The sequence below is a fragment of the Mixophyes fleayi genome, chromosome 1, assembly GCF_038048845.1.
Source record: "Mixophyes fleayi isolate aMixFle1 chromosome 1, aMixFle1.hap1, whole genome shotgun sequence".
NCBI classification, from domain to species: domain Eukaryota; kingdom Metazoa; phylum Chordata; class Amphibia; order Anura; family Limnodynastidae; genus Mixophyes; species Mixophyes fleayi.
Window position 1 is genome coordinate 70,797,475 of NC_134402.1, and position 20,788 is coordinate 70,818,262.

A 20,788-nucleotide genomic window follows, 5' to 3' on the forward strand; every position below is an offset into this window, starting at 1 on the left:
CAAAGCTGTACTTTTTACTGCAGCTATAATCCATAACCGCCAGAGGAGGGCGGGGCATGCTACTGGGTGTGGCAAGTCATCAGGGGCGTGCCTGGTGCACCTCATCCCACCACCTCTGCGGGACATACCTCCTGACTGCCAGGACTGCGTAGAACGGCTGGTAAGTCTCCCAATATCAGAGGACAGCTTGGAGCATTGTAATTTCTTTTATTTAATTTTAGATAAGGATTTGCTTTTCACTTTGGATTTTTGCATATACCAATAAGTATACTAAATACATGTCAGGATTTTAGAAGTACATAATCAGATGTCCCATTCAGTTGTTTCATCTATATGTGTTTCTCAAACGCAAAAAAAAAAGGTGTTTGATCATGGTCATCAGATTACCTTCACACAAACTGATAAGCATAGGATTTCCGGAGCCACGTAATCACTTTTTATCATTTTGCTGTGCTGAGAATTTACCTTTTCAGTTTACTTTATAGAAGAGGTTAATGCACATCTACACACTCGTTCAGTGGAACTGAAAAGAGACATCAACTCTGAAAAGGTTATTATTATTATCGTAGATTTGTAAGGCGCCACAGTGCTCTGCAGCGCCATTCAGTAGGGAAAACAGTACACACATAAAACAGGGGCATACAAGGTAGACAAAAAAATAATGCATAGAGCATTGGAGTGAACTATAGAGCTTATGTAGTTTATTTCTATTGTTTTTGCAAAAGATAGAAGATAATCTTGTATTATAACTGAAGCATTTACCATGTCTTCTTCTGAAACTGCTTATTTGTGTGGCAACATACAGACGTATGTATGACAGGAGCATTCCAGATTCTCTGTAAAAGAGACTTAAAGGAAAAACCCAAAAAATCTTTCAGGAGCCGTGGGCTCCGACGCACATCTGTACAATTAGTTGTTCCTGCTGCTGCTGTGGGGCGAATTATAACTGGTTTTAGAGTTGCCAGTTCTGACCTTTGCAAGACTCAGACTATCCTTTGGATTGTTGCCTGTCCCAACCTTTAGTTTCGATCTAACCATTCTCTGGATTGCCGACGGCCCTGACCTTTCAACTGGATATTGACCATTTATGGTTTGCCACCAACGAGAACTCTTCTTGGATTTTATTCCAGGCTGGAGTACCTGCACTTCCTTGTATTTTATTCCTCTGGACAGTAGTTTTGATTATTGTCTTAAATATTTTCCTGTGTCATTCAGAAGGCAAATAAAATAGCTGTCATTCCATAGTAACCAGCCCTCATTGCACACTATGACACTTGTGTAGTGGGTTACAGGGGTGGGGGAGCGCATAGGCAAAGGGGATGTGAGAGAAATAGGAGCATTTTTCATGTAACAGTTTTCTGCAGTGACATGGTTTAAAACAGCTGTCATTCCATAGTAATCAGCCGGTATCCAACATTATGACACTTGTGTAGTGGGGTACAGTTATAGTGGAGCACATATGCAAAGGATATATGGTGTGATATTAGGAGATCTGGGAGAAATAGTGGGGTGTTTATGAGAGAAGAGAAGAGTGTCCCTTAGACTAAACGCAGTTAAAATCATGCAGGTGAGTGACTTGCCAAAGAACCTATGATATGTGGATTCCTGGAATTTCAGCCAATAGGAGCAGGAAGGGGATGGGACTTATACACAGTTATAAGTCTGTGCTCAGAGGTTACAGTCCTTCCTGCTTCCGGATTCCTCCCGCCCTCCCTGCAATTCTGAGATATCTTGTATGGTTATTGGTTAGAGTAGGAGAGCAGTGCAGTCTGTAACTGTGCATATGGTGCTCGGTGATCTTGTCATAGGTTACTACCCCTCTGTGGTTATGGTGTCATACCATGGTTGGTCCGTTTGTTAGGAGGACCTTTGGGCCAGTTTGTATGGTTTATACTGGCGGAGTTAATTAGGGGGCGTAGTCTTGCCGTTGGACTTGATCTTAGCACCGGCCAATAGATAAGGTATGATCCTGGGTTGGTGGTACTATGGTCTGACCTTTCCACCTTATTGGTTTTGCGTTCCTGACTGCCCTGCTCTCGTCCGCCTTACAGTCCTATTAGTTTAAATATAAATAAATACCGTCATTCATTCCAACTTTAATTTGGTGTCCGTGTCTTTATTTGGTTTGGTAAAAGGTAATGCCACAAGTGTGTTATTTGGGGAAAACTTTCCTGCTATGCATTTAAACGTAACTTTTTACTAATATTTCTGCATTGACATGGGCATTATAAAATAATTATCATTCCATAGTAATCAGCCATCGTTCCACATTATGACACTTGTGAGTGGGGTACGGCTATGGTGAATCGCCTTGGCAAAGGATTTAGGGTGTGGGAATAGGGGATGAGAGAAATATGGGTATTTCCATGAAACGCTAGCAGTGTTATTGACATTTCTGCACTCGGGTGGCTTATAAAACAGCCATCATTCCATGTCATTCCACATGTTAAGCATGACCAAATACTTTTGCAATAACTGTGTGGAAGATATAATTCATAGTTGTAAGATTTTTTTAAGTATTCATAAAAGTTCAGTTTGCTATCATTATAGTCAATGGACATTCATTTAGCAGACTGGAGTTGTCATTCCTTTTAGTACCTCCCAAAAAATACACACCATTTAAGGCGGAACCCTGTGTTGCTCATTTCTCTGTTTGTCATTGGCCCCTCGTTCCATGCTGGCTGTCAGACACCCGACACCCTCTAGCTCTCTGCTCTCTGCAGTCCCTGTGTAACGTGGTTCCTGTCTCCAGCCAGATCAAGTTTACTAGGATTCCTGCACGGATCCTTTGCACTAGAGAGAGAAGAGACTTTAGAGAGTGGAGGACACTCCCCAAACTGTAAGTGCTGTTATTAGGTTCTTTTACTATGTTCTTTGCATCTTCCTTATTATATCTTAATGCATTCCTGGCATTGAAAGGGTGTGTGCAGTGAAAGAGTTCCCTCAGACATATGGGATGAACTCATGTGAACCTACATGCACTACATACAGACTGATTGTGCTGTATTTGGGTTTTGTCCAACTCTTGTACTGTATGTATGTCTTGAGTTTACCTGCAGTAGAAGGTTTAGTGCTGGGTGCACTGTACTGTTCTGTCACTAACCCAGAGGAGAGGAGGTGGTGGGGAGGGGTACACTGTTCTGTCAGAGAGTGGGGAGGGTTACACTGTACTGTCACTGACATAGAGAGTGGGGTGAGATACACTGTACTGTCACTGACATAGAGAGTGGGGTGAGATACACTATAATGTCACTGACATAGAGAGTGGGGTGATATACACTGTTCTGTCACTGACATAGAGAGTGAGGTGGGTTACACTGTACTGTCACTGACATAGAGAGTGGGGTGAGATATACTGTTCTGCCAGAGAGTGGGGAGGGTTACACTGTACTGTCACTGACATAGAGAGTGGGGAGGGTTACACTGTTTTGTCACTGACATAGAGAGTGGTGTGAGATACACTGTTCTGTCACTGACATAGAGAGTGAGGTGGGTTACACTGTTCTGTCACTGACATAGAGAGTGGGGTGAGATACACTGTTCTGTCACTGACATAGAGAGTGGGGAGGGTTACACTGTTTTATCACTGACATAGAGAGTGGGGTGAGATACACTGTACTGTCACTGACATAGAGAGTGGGGTGAGGTACACTGTTCTGCCAGAGAGTGGAGAGGGTTACACTGTACTGTCACTGACATAGAGAGTGGGGTGAGATACACCGTTCTGTCACTGACATAGAGAGTGGGGAGGGTTACACTGTTCTGTCACTGACATAGAGAGTGGGGTGAGATATACTGTTCTGCCAGAGAGTGGGGAGGGTTACACTGTACTGTCACTGACATAGAGAGTGGGGTGAGATACACCGTTCTGTCACTGACACAGAGAGTGGGGAGGGTTACACTGTACTGTCACTGACATAGAGAGTGGAGAGGGTTACACTACTCTGTCACTGACATAGAGAGTGAGGTGGGATACACTGTTCTGTCACTGACATAGAGAGTGGAGAGGGTTACACTACTCTGTCACTGACATAGAGAGTGAGGTGGGATACACTGTTCTGTCACTGACATAGAGAGTGGGGTGGGATACACTGTTATGTCACTGACACAGAGAGTGGGGTGGGATCAGGGCCGGATTAACCATAGGGCTAACTGGGCTACAGCCCAGGGGCCTATGGCATCCCGGGGGCCCTTGAAAGTGCTCAGCAGCAGTATTGATCATTCGGGGGCGGGGGCGCCCCCGGCGTGATCAGTGCTGCTGAGCACTTTCACTGCAGTACTTCTCCGGCGCGCTGTAGTCTCATTACTGAGGAGATCTCGTGAGTCTCACTCTCACGAGATCTCCTCAGTAAAGAGCGTACAGCGCGCCGGAGAAGGATGTAAGTGCCAGTACTGTCACTGACCCAGGGAGTGAGGTGGGATACACTGTACTGTCACTGACCCAGAGAGTGAGGTGGGATACACTGTACTGTCACTGACCCAGAGAGTGAGGTGGGATACACTGTACTGTCACTGACCCAGGGAGTGAGGTGGGATACACTGTACTGTCACTGACCCAGGGAGTGAGGTGGGATACACTGTACTGTCACTGACCCAGAGAGTGAGGTGGGATACACTGTACTGTCACTGACCCAGAGAGTGAGGTGGGATACACTGTACTGTCACTGACCCAGAGAGTGAGGTGGGATACACTGTTCTGTCACTGACCCAGAGAGTTGTGTTGGATACACTGTACTGTCACTGACCCAGAGAGTGAGGTGGGATACACTGTACTGTCACTGACCCAGAGAGTGAGGTGGGATACACTGTACTGTCACTGACCCAGGGAGTGAGGTGGGATACACTGTACTGTCACTGACCCAGGGAGTGAGGTGGGATACACTGTACTGTCACTGACCCAGAGAGTGAGGTGGGATACACTGTACTGTCACTGACCCAGAGAGTGAGGTGGGATACACTGTACTGTCACTGACCCAGAGAGTGAGGTGGGATACACTGTTCTGTCACTGACCCAGAGAGTTGTGTTGGATACACTGTACTGTCACTGACCCAGGGAGTGAGGTGGGATACACTGTACTGTCACTGACCCAGAGAGTGAGGTGGGATACACTGTACTGTCACTGACCCAGGGAGTGAGGTGGGATACACTGTACTGTCACTGACCCAGGGAGTGAGGTGGGATACACTGTACTGTCACTGACCCAGAGAGTGAGGTGGGATACACTGTACTGTCACTGACCCAGAGAGTGAGGTGGGATACACTGTACTGTCACTGACCCAGAGAGTGAGGTGGGATACACTGTACTGTCACTGACCCAGGGAGTGAGGTGGGATACACTGTACTGTCACTGACCCAGAGAGTGAGGTGGGATACACTGTACTGTCACTGACCCAAAGACTGAGGTGGGATACACTGTACTGTCACTGACCCAGGGAGTGAGGTGGGATACACTGTACTGTCACTGACCCAGAGAGTGAGGTGGGATACACTGTACTGTCACTGACCCAGAGAGTGAGGTGGGATACACTGTTCTGTCACTGACCCAGAGAGTGAGGTGGGATACACTGTACTGTCACTGACCCATGGAGTGAGGTGGCATACACTGTACTGTCACTGACCCAGAGAGTGAGGTGGGATACACTGTACTGTCACTGACCCAGGGAGTGAGGTGGGATACACTGTACTGTCACTGACCCAGGGAGTGAGGTGGGATACAATGTTCTGTCACTGACCCAGAGAGTTGTGTTGGATACACTGTTCTGTCACTGGCCCAGAGAGCTAGTGGGATAGGTTACTGACCTACTTATTCTTGTGACAGAAAAAAAGGAAGCATAATATAACCATTGGCTGTCATAGTGGCTTCTGGCTCAAGAGGTTCTGCAGCTGCTGTTTGCCATCCTGAATTAATTGGGAATTATCATGAGCAATTATCTTGTTATCAGTGAAACGTCAATAATTTACACGGGTAGAAAAATGCAGAATCTGCCTTTTATTAATATACGTTAAGTTCACGGGAATAGGTAACGCATACATTTAAAGCTATATGTGCATCCTTTTTAAATGCAGAATTCATTAAATGGTTAAATCCTTTTACAAAGATGCATCTTAAAATTTTAAATGACATTGCATTGACCTACTGTGGGGTGTTTACCTGACACAAGAAATACGCATGGTAAAAATACATATTTTGTGCACCTGTGAAAGAACATGTGTCTGGACTTATTACCATCCACATAGAATATACAATGTCAGATATGGTAATTTGTGTAAAGAACGGTTCAGAACTGTTCACTGTAATAAGCAAATATATAACATAAAAACATAGTTATGTTACATAATAATATTTGTTTCCTTTTCATAAAATAAATCAAGTGCAACTGACTATACGTGTACATATTTGTTTGCTTACTGTATTATTTATGTAAAGGACTCAATTTTACAATGTTAATTTATGTTAAGCAAATATATATGGGTTTAGTATTGAGCAATTTAATGTATACCAGACGTCAGTTTAATATATCAGCACGCACAGGTCAGGCTCGTTCACGAATATGGTACCTATAGCACAAAAATACTATAATAATTCCATAGCAACCAGTCAGATAATAGCATTGATTATCCTGGTACAAAGTAACAGTATGGTCTGCCTCACTGTTATATCGTTTCTTGAAGATCATTGTGGTCTGATGGACAAAGCTCAGAGCTGGTAATTATGGTAGGTTAAAAAATGACTGCTAGTTCCTATATTAGTGTTTAAAACATTACCTGGTTCCTAACGGGTAATGAGTTATGTTACATGATTTTGTTGACCATTTAATTATTGCATTAGAATATTTGTATGTGCAGAATACATGACCCCTTCCAATCATCATCATCATCATCTATATAGCGCCACTGATTCTGCAGCGCTGTACAGAGAACTCACATCAGTCCCTCCACCATTGGAGCTTACAGTCTAAATTCCCTAACATACATACACAGACAGAGAGAGAGAGAAATGAGGGTCAATTTTTGATAGCAGCCAATTAACCTATTAATATGTTTTTGGAGTGTGGGAGGAAACCGGAGCACCCGGAGGAAACCCACGCAAACACAGGGAGAACATACAAACTCCACACAGATAAGGCCATGGTCAGGAATCAAACTCATGACCCCAGCTGTGAGGCAGAAGTGTTAACCACTAAGCCACAATATGTGCTATTCCTCACAGCACGCAACCTACACTTGGGGGTCAATGTATCAAGCCAAGAGTTTTCCGGCAGGTTTGAAAAGTGGAGATGTTGCCTATAGCAACCAATCAGATTCTAGCTATCATTTTGTAGAATGTACTAAATAAATGATAGCTAGAATCTGATTGGTTTTTCAAACCCGCTGGAAAACTCTCAGCTTGATACATTTACCCCTTGATCTAGTCTGATCAGAGCCAATTGCTGATTGGTTGCTTTGTGTTGTTGCACTTGTGCATACATATACATGATTTTTGACTATGAGAAAGTACACTGTTACCTTTTAAATTTTCTTTCACTAGATATTCTTTGTTTTTTCTCTTTTCTTACCTACTCCAGTGAGCGTTTTTTTACTGTTTATTTAATCATGGAAAGTGAATATAGTTATATTTATTAGAGTTTCCAGAGCTTTTACAATGAACATATTTTGTCACAGACATTGCTCAAGTATTCATAACAGTTTATAATGTAAACGGGCTTGGGAACAGAAGAAACATCACAAAGATACATCTCCGCACAACTTTCCAATTTTGAAAGCAACTGGTTGCATCAGTAGTTGATGGGACATTTATTTTTAAAAAGTGTTTAAATATAAACTGTGCAGTGATTCTCTCATCTTGCCCATCATACACATGTGTTACTGGATAGGTGCCACACCATTAGCTAGAGATGAGATCCTGTGATTGCGCTTGGATCAAGATAGTGGCAATACAGCTGTCTCATATTGCAGCACAGTGAAAGTGACAAGACATGGAAGGTGAGGAGACACTGATAACTGAACCCAAAAAACCGGATTGTGCTGCAATTCACAATGCTTGAGGGCTTAGACGGCCCAGTCCTCTTCAGAGCTCCATACAGGTCTACTGGACAGCACTGGAGAGGACTGGACAGGTTGTCGGTCTGGCTCATCTTGTGTAGCTACATATGTTTGTGTTAAATTCATGATCACTTATTGTACGTTTCTGGTGCTTGTCTACAGTCACTTAAATTTAATCCTAACTCCTCTGCTGCCTCAGGCAACACTGTTCTCATACCATACACAAAACTATGTATTCATTTATTTTAGAGCACTATAAGCTGTAAGAGATGGAAACACATGTAATACACACAAATACACTGATTTATCCACCGCCTCATGTACACATAGGTGCACACCCACATTCTGGCTCCCAGAAAAGTGTTCTGCGCATTGTTGATGAAGAAAAACATTACATCAGGTCCAGTCTGTCATCGCTTTAAGACCCCTTCATTCATTTCAGTGTTTACATTTTCCTTTTGAGATGATGCTTGGTTAGGCGGCCTCATGTATGTCTTCAGTAACTTATGAGAGTAAGGGACGTCATATTTATAACATGTAACTATTGTATATTTGTACATTCTTGTTTTTATTACATTGGGAGAAATGTGCCATTAACTGTACTTACCCATATAAAGAGCGCCTCAAAAGTGTAAAACGCTGAGAAGGAATGCTTCTAATCATTTAGAGAATTGTTAAGCCGCTTAAACGGAACACAGACAATCCTTTATGGAATGTACTCAGTAGCTGAATGCCCATAGTTTTGGCTGTTTCTCAGGTTACCATGACAGATATTTTATCGATGCTCCAGGAATATTTTTTACGGCCAGAGGATTCTCCAGGAAATTTCTCTTCAGGTTTAAACCAAAAAGTTTGGGCTTAAATATTTGACAGGACTCATAGCATATTTGTAGAATAAAGGTTTTTGCATTTACTTCTATTTTAACATTTTCTATGTAGGGGAATATATGTTTGTAAAAGTGTTTCCTGTGTCTGAATAAATCAATTTGATTGGAATGCATTGGTATGGGCTGTATTAGAATTTCATGCTGCCCCAACATTCTATGTCTGTGAATCGGATAAAGGGGAGTGGTTGCGTCACAATGTAGGTGCACTTATTAAACCCTTGGCCACAACCAACCTCCCCTAGATACACTCCTGCATTGTCACCTGGCACCCATTCATGATTGTTCTGCAGAACAGCGGTGATCGGCCAAACTCCTGACTTGTGGGACAGTCCATTAGACAGTCCGTTAGATTTGGGACCTAAATCCAGAAAGTTGGGAGCCATTGTTTTGTGGAATGGATTGTTTAGTGCTTTCTTCTTCTTTAGTTAAAGCTTACGAACAGAAGGCCAGTATGCTGACAGTCTGTGTCACTATCTATATTCTCAGTTGCTCATATATTGACACTCTGTCTACTCTCAGACACTTACCAAATTAGTCCTGGCATATCGACCCATTCATGCCTTAACCGCATTGTAATAGGCTGTGCCTCTTTCACCAAATTGTAACTATGCGTTCCTGAAAGACATTTATGAAAGTTGTTGCAAAAGAAAAAGGTGCTTTCATTTTCCAAACGGCACTACACAAATTACATTTAGAATATGGATGGTTGCAGAGCCAGAGAAATGAACCTGAAAAGCATCAAAATCAAGCTGACATTTCAAATGTCACATTGTTTTTTTTTAGACATGGGCATGCTTCTACACAGCCAATTATATGTATGAAGATCCAGAACATATCTTCACATTGGTTGTTAAGGCAACCTCCCTCAACAAGCTTGTTTTTTTTTTATTATTGAAAGCATGATACGGTGCAAAAAAAAAAACAACTGAAAACACAGACGTGCAAACCAAAATGTGCACATGGGTGCTGAAGTTCAGGCCCACCTCTCTTTGTTGGGAATGGTCTTCAGACAGGTCCCTTTTACATTGGGTTCCGCTGGAGCCCCACACCCCCCTTCTTTCTTGCCAGCTTGGAGATTTTCGGGGAGATGGCACTCTTCGGACCCCACCCCCATCCACCCACGAAACCCCAGTCCATGTGTGGTGCCCAGGATCTCAATTCCACAACAATCATAAATAAAACATAAATAAAAAAGTTCAGTGGGCAAAGGTTGGAGAAAGAATAAATGAATTAATAGTGCCCTGAATCACAACCACAGCCTTTCATCCAGTGCTATAAAGAAACACCCTCAACAAGCCTGAACGTTACACAGCATTAGAGGGGAGATACAGACTAGCCTATGCTGCACTACTATATTCTCCTCCCTTCCCCCACTGTCTGATGCCACTAGCGACTTCCTCAGGAGAGGACAGATTGGATCTCCAATAGGCTGATCATCCATTAGGACCCATTTCACCCAGTACAAGATTCTTTGCTCCTGTTTTTCCCCACTTGTTTTCCTAATGCAGTAACTGGGTAGGTAGGTAGGAACCTGGTTGCCTGCAGGCTGTTGTGCATGCTCTGTCAGCCAAAGTCAAAGTGTAAGTCAAAGCTAACATTGTGACAAGATAGTTTAATTTAGTTCTATTAGTATTAGTGATAACACCCATTTTGCAATCTCTGTGGAATAAAATAGTTCCATCAATCAACAGCAAAGCATTTTCTACCAGGTGAAATGGATCTTAAAGCGTTATGATTAAGACTTATGGTTAAGACTTTTAATTTGTCATTCTAATAATCCCACAGTAACCAGCTGATGGTGTTCAGTGGAGGTTGTTAGCTACAGTAATCTGACGTTTGCTATTGATTTATGTTGTGCAGCTGTACCTATAGATAGGTCATACAGAGAGGAGATGAAAGTGGACAGGCACATGAAAACTTACTCAGGTCAAGTCTTTCTCTCTACCTTCAACTAAGATATTATTATTATTATTAATAATAATAATAATAATAATAATAATAATAAAAGTAACACTCCTGTTTGATAAAGATGTCATCTTTATTTCACTAGTGATTTCTATACCCAGGTAAATTAAATCTGTTAGTTAAATGTATTGCAAAATATCTTAGACTAACAAGCAGAGTCAGTCATACATGATCTGTGCAGCCTAAGTCCTCTGAATCCCAACATGATTCACAATGCTTCTCTACTGAATTCTCATTATACGTTAAACACAGTATATAGGTAACAAAACTCCTATTGTATGTCCACTCCTGATAATATTTATTACAAAAATGTGGAAAATAGTCAAAAAGTGCAAATGCATGAAGTATATTGATCCTACTATAAACACTGAGGAGGTCATTTATGATTGTTGGAATGAAAGAATAATAGTATCTGATTATTGTGCCACTTTCACCATTTGGAATATTTGTGGTATTAAGTTAGTTTGCCTATTTTAAAAATGTTGGCTAGTGCCACAGCACTGACAAATGCCATGATGAGTCAAGTTTCTTCTCCAGTAGTAAATGTAACTTTAATGAAACTGTGACAGTGTTTTTGCAAAACAGCTCCAATGTCTCCATTTATTCTTAAATTGGATGTAGTTAAGTTTATTAGTATAATTTTTACAATGCATAATAATCCAAGTATATATACTTATAGTCAAGAGTGTAAATACAAAGCTAATTTGTTGTCTCATTGCCACGTTTTATGTGGGTTGTGTTATAAACCTCTTAGTTAAAACTGTTTAAATTGGTCCATATGGGAAGGTTCAACCATGCATTAATTTTAAGGTTGTTTAAACACGGCAAGTTATCTTTGTTGATTTTTCTGTGTAATAACAGATGGCTTGCACTTAGTTAAGTGAACCGAACAAGAAAAGAGCAATATCTGCACTTAATAACAGTTGAGGTTGCACAATTTTCAACAACGGTGTAGATGAAGTGAAATCTCTCGATGTACCAAGCATGTTGTGACTTATTGATGCTGCACACAAGTGCATTGAAGAGCTGCATTGTGTAAATACATATCCGTCTACATCCATTTCATATAGGAAGCTAAATCACTTAGGGCTCGTGCTTACTTTATGTTTCATTGCTCTATGAGTCTGTTATAACTATATAGTTTCCACAGACTGAACAGCGAATGCCTGATGTCAGTAATATATCTGTACTGTATGTTGTTGTTAGGTACACTTCAGAAATAAAGTATGAATTTTCATGAATAATAACAATGTTAACATCACTAATATTAAAATAGTGGGGTTGTTTTTATAAACCAGGGTGTTATCTTTTGTCAGTCAGGGCTCAAATTAAATCTGTATATCAGGTTTGTGACCCATTGTTTAATTTCTCATTGATAATGTATTTCATTTTTGTTACTTTTGTCTACAAACTTATTATATTATATTTTAGGATAATGAATATGAAGCGGAATACTTATGCAAAATAATATTAATAAACATGATAGATAAGTACCATATTACTTGAAAGTACCCAGTAGTTTTGGCAAGAGCTTATTGGGGACCAGTCATAAAAAGCTTGGTGAACCATGTTTTGGGTCCAGACCAATAGGTTAAAGGGGAATGCCATCCAGCTGTACATTTATCTTCCAGCTAAGAGGTAGATTTATTAATCCTTCTAAAAAGCAAAGATGTAAATGTTGGACATTGCAACCAATCAGATTCTACCTCTCATTTTCCAGTATGTACTTGATGAATGAAAGCTACAATCTGGTTTCTATGGAAAACACTTTTTCTTTTTAGAAGGTTTGATAAATCTACCCCTAAGTCTTCCACTTGAAACCAAGTGGTAGACAAACAGGCCCGTATAAGACCATCCATGGTACAGTTGACATAATCCCTCTCTTCTTTTTTTTTAATGGGTGTCAGCGTAGTCAGCCAGTCACAAAACGGTAAGAACAGAGCCAGTACTGTCATCTGCACCATGGAGACATTTGCCTTTTTAAAGTGACAATTTAGATTAAAGAAACATTTGCAGCTGAGTGTAGTTCCTCTTTTAGAATCCGTCAGTACCCATGCAATAGTTAGTAACTTATGTCTCATTTATTTTTTTGTTTTATTGACTTATTATAATTTATAGGTAGCATGAAACAGGGGCGGATGTACACATTTATTTCAGGGGACGACAGTTTATAGGTTAATCCAGATTCTCCCCCTCTCCAGTCACGACTCCTTCCTCTCTCCAGTCCCTCCTCTGGTAGGCCCTGTGCCCTACAACACTGTGTCACACAAATTAATATATTTTAGGATACAAGCCGGTCAGGTTTATTCTTTGTTTTATTTTAAGTAAAACATTAAATAGCTATAAAATCACAACAATAAGAGCAACAGATATATGTCTACCCCATCATAACACTGTTCCCCCTTCATCACAATGTTCCATCTTCATCACACTGTGCTCCATTATAACATTCTGTCTCATCATAAAACTCTGCCAATTCATTACACAGTTCCCTCTTCATCAAACTGCTCACTCTTCTCCGCACTGCTCACCCTTCATCATACTGTGCCCCTTCATCATACTGTGCCCCTTCATCATACTGTGCCCCTTCATCACACTGCTCCCCCTTTATCAAACTGCTCCCCCTTCTTCACACAGTTCCCCCTTCATCACACTGCTCCCCCTTAATCACACAGCTCCCCCTACATCACACTGCTCCCCTTTCTTTACACAGTTCCCCCTTCATTATACTGCTCCCCTTCATCACTCGGCTACCTTCATCACACTGCACCCCCTTCATTACACTGCGGCCCCCTTCATCACACTGTGCCCCTTCATCACACAGTTCCCCCTTCATTATACTGCTCCCCTTCATCACACTGGGCCACCTTCACACAGTTCCCTCTTCTTCACACAATGTCCCGTTTTTTTCACACAGTTTCCCCTTCATCACAATGGGCCCCCTTCATCCCACTGGACCCCCTTCATATTAATGCTGCCTCTTTCATCACACAGTTCCCCCTTCATCACACTGGGCCCCTTCTTCACACAGTGCCTCCTTCTTCACACTGTGTCCCTTCATCACACTGTGTCCCTTCATCACACTGTGTCCCTTCATCACACTGTGTCCCTTCATCACACTGTGACACTTCATAACACCGCTCCATCACACTGTGACCCTTCATCACACTGCACCGCTGCATCACACTGCTCCCCTTCATCACACTGAGCCCCCTTATTCACACAGTTCCCCCTTCATCACACAGATGCCCATTCATCACATAGTTTTCCCTACATCACACTGCACCCCCCTCATCAAACTGCTCCCCCTTCTTCACACCGCTCCCCCTTCTTTACACAGTTCCCCTTCTTCACATACTTCCCCCTTCATCACACTGGGCCCCCTTCATCACACTGCTCACCCTTCTTCACACAGTTCCCCCTTCATCCACTGGGCCCCCTTCATCACACTGCTCCTCCGTAATCACACTGTTCCCCCTTCATCACACTGGACCCCCTTCATATCAATGCTGCCCCTTTCATAACACAGTTCCCCCTTCATCACACTGGGCCCCTTCTTCACACAGTGCCCCTTTCTTCACACAGTTCCCCAGTCATCATACAGTTCCCCCTTTAATACACTGCTCCTCTTCATCACACTGGGCCACTTCTTCACACAGTGCCCTCTTCTTCACACTGTGTCTGTTCATTACACTGCTCCCCTTCATCACACTGCTCCACTGCATCACACTGCTCCCCTTCATCACACTGCTCCCCCTTCTTCACACAGTTCCCCCTTCATCCACTGGGCCCCCTTCATCAAACTGCTCCCAATTTTTCACACTGCTCCTCGTTCTTCACACTGCTCCCCCTTCTTCACACAGTTCCCCCTTCTTCACACAGTTCCCCATTCATCACACTGCTTCCTTCATCACACTGGGCCACCTTCTTCACACAGTTCCCACTTCATCACAATGGCACCCTTCATCACACAGTCCCCCCCTTTATTTCACTGCTGCCCCTTTCATCACACAGTCCCCCCTTCATCACAAAGTTCCCCCTTCATCACACTGCTCCCCTTCATCACACTGGGCCCCTTCTTCACACAGTTCCTCCTTCTTCACACAGTTCCTCCTTCTTCACACAGGTCTCCCTTCTTCACACAGTTTGCCCTTCATCACAGTGGTCCCCCTTCTTCACACAGTTCTCCCTTCATCACAGAGTTCCCCTTCATTACACTGCTCCCCTTCATCACACTCAGCCACCTTCTTCACACAGTTCCCCCTTCTTCACACAATTCGTCCTTCTTCACACAGTCCCCCCTTCATCACAATGGGCCCCCTTCATCCCACTGAACACCCTTTATTTCACTACTGCCCCTTTCATCACACACTTCCCCCTTCATCACACAGTACCCCCTTCATCACACTGCTCCCCTTCATCACACTGGGCCCCCTTTTCACACTGTGTCTTTATCACAATGTGTCCCTTTTCACACTGTGCCTTCTTATCACACTCTCCTCTCTTTCACACTTTGCCCTCCTATCACAATGTGCCCCCTTATCACACTGCTGCCCCTTTTCATATTATGCCCCATTTTCACACTGATGCCCCTTTTGATACTGTGCCCCCCTATCACATTGCAGCCCCTTTTCATAGTGCTGCCCCTTTCCACACTGTGTCCCTTCATCACACTGTGACCCTTCATCACACTGCTCCGCTGCATCACACTGCTCCCCTTCATCATACTGAGCCCTCTTCTTCACAAAGTTCCCCCTTCTTCACACAGTTCCCCATTCATCACATAGTTTTCCCTTCATAACACTGGGCCCCTTCTTCACACAGTTCCTCCTTCTTCACACAGTTTCTCCTTCTTCACACAGGTCTCCCTTCATCACACTGCTGCCTCCTTCATCACACAGTTTCTACTGCATCTTACTGCTGCCCCCTTCATCACACTGCCCCTTTATCACACTGTGTCCCTTCATCACACAGTTCCCCCTTCATCACAGTGGTCCCACTTCATCACACAGTTCCCCTTCATTACACTGCTCCCTTTCATCACACTGTGCCCCCTTCATCACACTCAGCCACCTTCTTCACACAGTTCCCCCTCCTTCACACAATTTGTCCCTCTTCACACAGTCCCCCCTTCATCACAATGGGCCCCCTTCATCACACTGAACACCCTTCAGTTCACTACTGCCCCTTTCATCACACAGGTCCCCCTTCATCACACTTCTCCCCTTCATCACACTGGGCCCCCTTTTCACACTGTGCCCTTATCACAGTGTGCCCCTTTTCACACTGTGCCTTCATATCACACTGTCCCCCCTTTCACACTTTGCCCTCCTATCACAATGTGCCCCCTTATCACACTGCTGCCCCTTTTCACATTATGCCCCATTTTCACACTGATGCTCCTTTTGATACTGTGCCCTCCTATCACATTGCAGTCCCTTTTCACACTGCTGCCTCTATTACACTGCATCATATATTTCTTTGCTTACCTTCTTTCCTTATGTCTTCTTTCTTCTGTCTTCTCTTTGGGATGTGATGATGACATCACACCCACCAGTCAGTAGGAAGAAGGGAGGTGGGTGGAGGGAGTAGAGAGGTGGGAGGAAGGCAGAGGGAGCAGGACAGTGTGTTCCATCACACTGAAGGTAGCAGTGTGCTGCCCCAGCCCCTTCCCCCCCGCCCTCCCCCCCTTGGCTTGACATTATCTTTTAGTGGTCTGGTATATATAATTTCAGATAGTCTGGGATGACCCCTGGAAAATGGCTTGTGCAGTTTGTCATTGTGTGAAATAATAAATATCTGTGACTAGAGGGGGAAAACACAGAAATGGATTGAGGCTTGGAATACCTCTACTTGGACTTAGCACAGTGATGGGAACATTTTGAACCAGAGAAGTGGATCATATTTAGGAAGTTAAATTAGTGACCTAGTGACCAGAATAATCAGTGGATTTTAATTGGCAGGGAACAAGTCATCTGCACATGCCATTATCCAGAAGTTACTTCTTAGCAAAGTGATTTAGATGTCAGAGTTGGTGGATAAACAGGAACAGAATGTTGTGTGTTTTCATCTATTGTTCTTGTCTGGCCCATCAGTCTGTTTGTATCTGTAATCAATAAATTCTCTACAGATTAATGAATTTCCGATATTTAGTTTTGCACATGATATCGAGCCATTGACCAAAAAGTGGGGAGGAATGCTTATTGAGGAGAAGTAAGGATATAACTTATTTCTGTTGGCTTTATAAAGAAGTGTTAGAATTAGCACACAAAGATGTTGGATGCTGTCTACTGCGCACAAACATCACTTTCCCCTGGCTGATAATAGTCTGGTGGTCAGAAGCCTTTATATTTCGTTCCTAGCCCTGTGACCATTGCACTCATTAACCAGTGATGTCACATAATGATGTCACCAGGAATTTTCCTAGCTGAAAGAAGGCATAGGAAGACTTGTTGTACTCTATCTTGACTGTCATCACTGTTAGAGCCTGTATAAATTGTCTCTCATAGTACCTGGCAGAGGTGAGATTTGGGAGGGGTGATATGCCCAAAATTAACAATGGCAAACATTGGGCCAATTTGAGGTATCCTAGTTGTGTAAAAGGAAAAAAGGAGAGTAGCGCTACAGAGTAGGTCTGTATTAGAGCAAAAAGTATTGTGTTTCAATTTTATTGATAAGCTATTAGAAACATATATCATATAAAAAGAAACAGGTCGTTAAAAAAATCAAATTGTCTCCATGTCATTTTTTTATATGTCAATATCCCTCCACTTGTAATTACAGAACAGTCGGCAATGAAAACTCATCAGAAAGTCCCATCTAGATGCACATAATTGCTATCCTTAAAGGCTAATTGTTCTGCCCAGTAAATCAAATATCTGAGAACACATACAGTTAATCCGAACGTCTGGGTCCCTTTCAAAGCAAATGGATTCATGACAGACAATTTACCTTGTGCAGATAAAAGTCCCCAGCCTCCACTGGGGTCTAACTGTGTGTTATCTGGTCGCCTTCTCTATTTGAGGAGATAATAATATGTCCAAGTAGCAGGAATAAATAGCGGAGGTCACATTGTAGTGAATTCCTAATAGCAATCTTTAGTCAATGTTCATGTTTCTTCTCCAATTAGTAGATTTCATCACAAGTATAACATCCTTCTAGTTGTGTTTTTTCTTCACACATCCTCAAGCACATTTTGAAAAGAGAGAAATCATAAGCTTGTGTTGTATACCATGGGGCACATTAATCCGTCTTCCTCCTCAGTGGATACAGTGGGAGGGGGTAATTTATGGTCTATACGGGAGCACAAGGTATATTGGAGTATGTGATCTGACCTTCTGTTAAGCTGATGTTTGTCTTGTCAGGGTTCTCTGTTGTGTGGAAATTAGAGACAGGTAACACAACAGTCCCCCTTTGCTTACACCATAGTATGAGCTCTTGTTCTTTCCCTTAAAAGTTTCTTCCAGTTTCCACTGGGTTGGAATAGTTAAAGCTTGTGGAACATTCTGTTACATTCATGTTTGTACTATGAGTGTTAATACAGTGTACATTAATCTTGTTCTGGCAAATCTTATGACACAAACCATGTAATGTGCATCTGTTTTACTCCTGTATTTGGGATTTATATTTTGCAATACACCAGATGGAGTGATGTTACTGCTATAAATATATTTTATTTAATCTCCTTTTCCTGTTGTAGATTTCATGCTGAACACACATATTACAGAGCATAATACAGAATATTACAGAACATTTTTAAGATCATCATTCATTGTTGTTTTCCTACTTTTCTATCAGACATTTACATTTTTTAAACATGTATTAGGGTGTAGAAAACCCCCCAAAAAGCTTGTGCGGTCCTACCAATTCAATAATAATGATTATTAAACACAACAGTTATAATAAAAACATATGAAGTATACTGCTTCTCCCACAAGGTCCTCAGCCACCAACCGGACCTCAGTGAGACACCTACCCCAGAGAATAGTGAGAGCGCATGTACTGTAGTATACTCTATCTCTCACTTCATGGCTCGAATTCAGGCATAAAGGTCTGTTGATTTAAGTCATCAAAAATGATGCAAGCAAGTTATGTAAGCTTGGCAGCACTGCGGTGCTTCATCGATCCCTTTGGTTACATAGACGTCAACTAGGTCTATTTAATCTAGGATATGTTTGTTGAATTTAGCACATCAGTCTTTCTGACAGTGAGTTAAGTTAGCCCAGGTTAAGTCAGGGAGAAATTTGGTGATAAATTTAGGAATAGACATATATCTCTCAGATGAAATGGGTCACAGTGACATTTGTATTCTTGGATATGTATTTAAAAGTTGTGACCATTGTACACAGCCCAAAAATGCACATAATATCCAGCCAGCTGGCATTAATGTAGCGATGATTCAATCGGCAATGAGATCGAGGCACAGGATAAGGCTGGAACTCATGGGAAATATGGAAATGACAGATTGTCTCTGTTCGCTGCAGATCTGTGACACGGAGAGGGCATCAGAGTGGATGGTAGTCTTGCTTTGCTGATGTCACTAACGTTGCTTATACACTTTGGGCCTGATTCATGTTGTCAGTTTGTATAGTGTATCTTGCATGTAACAGCTCAGCGCATAAAGAAGCCCTTACGCCAGTTAACGCAATTGCATGCAATTCATATCTGAACGAAGATGACATTTTGTACTGCCTACGGTTTGAGAGGCAGAATGGGTGAGGGAAGGGGCGGACTAACATTGACTATGTATAGTGTTCCGACGTGGATGCGGCCGGTTTCTCATAAGTACGCTGGATTTCAGCCTTATCATTTGCACCCACTACAGTGCTGGTGTAAATACCGACTGATAGTGATGACGGTCACAGTGTAGTCTTTGTTTAAAGAACTACACATTGGTCCTGATTCATTAAGGAAAGAAAAGCAAAAAAAAATAGTAACTTTTCACCTTGGCAAAACCATGTTGCATGGAGAGGGAGGTAAATTTAAAATGTGATGACCGATTTATAATTAGGGCAGGGCATGTCAAAGATCAGTGATGGGCAAACTTTTTCAGGAGCGGGCCAAATAAAAAAGAAAAACTTTAGGCGGGCCAATATAATTTATTAAAAAACTCAAATATCGAAATATATAATACAAATGTTTTGAATGGGACGGGAGGGTGTTATATAGCAGTGTTAGCTCTAGAAGTGCAGCGATCGTACAGACACAGCACTTATTTCAGCAGATTGTTGCAGATCCGTCTTTCTGGTGAGCCACTAACTGACAACACAGCAGCCAATCAAAATCCGCATAAGTATATGGCCCAGCCCATCTCTTCTCACATGACTTTCAGCCATTAGGGGGCGGGCAGGTGTTTGAGTGATTGACATACGAAGTGTCCTTTTAGGAAGGAGGATGAAGTGTAATGGAGGAAATAGCTGGGAAGGCATAAAAATGAAGGTTCTGACACACAGGGCCGGCCCTAATAATTTTATGCATATTTTAATGAAATTTTTTAAAATATTGGCGGGCCGGATAGAACCTCTAAGTGGGCCGTAGTTTGCCCATCACTGTCCTAGATCAACTTCAAATGTCAGTGTAAAAATAAAGCTATAAAGTATTTGTGCCCTACATGAGCAAAACAGACAGTATTTATCTTATGTGCAAAATAATAAACTAATTTGCACCCCTTGCATCGTAGCATAGTTTTGTCCAGGAGAAAACATACTCATTTTTACTGCCTTTATTTCCTTAATGAATCAGGCGCATTTAAAGCATCTTGATTTATGCATTGAATGTAACAAAAAAAAAATCTTGGAAAATCCATATTTATATTAATGATTATATTGTTAATAGTTCTTAATTTACCTTATAATAGAATTTTTTTATGCGTTCTGATGTGACTTTATATTGC

General features: G+C 42.2%; 1 protein-coding gene across 1 annotated transcript in view; it reads left to right on the forward strand.

Moving 5' to 3' along the window:
• Positions 1-2,667: 2,667 nt before the first annotated feature.
• Positions 2,668-20,788, forward strand: part of SLC7A2 (solute carrier family 7 member 2) — a 79,401-nt gene continuing 61,280 nt past the window's right edge. The window contains exon 1 of the mRNA XM_075196418.1: positions 2,668-2,839. The gene's annotated coding sequence lies outside the window, so the exon portion shown is untranslated. The remainder of the gene's footprint in view (positions 2,840-20,788) is intronic.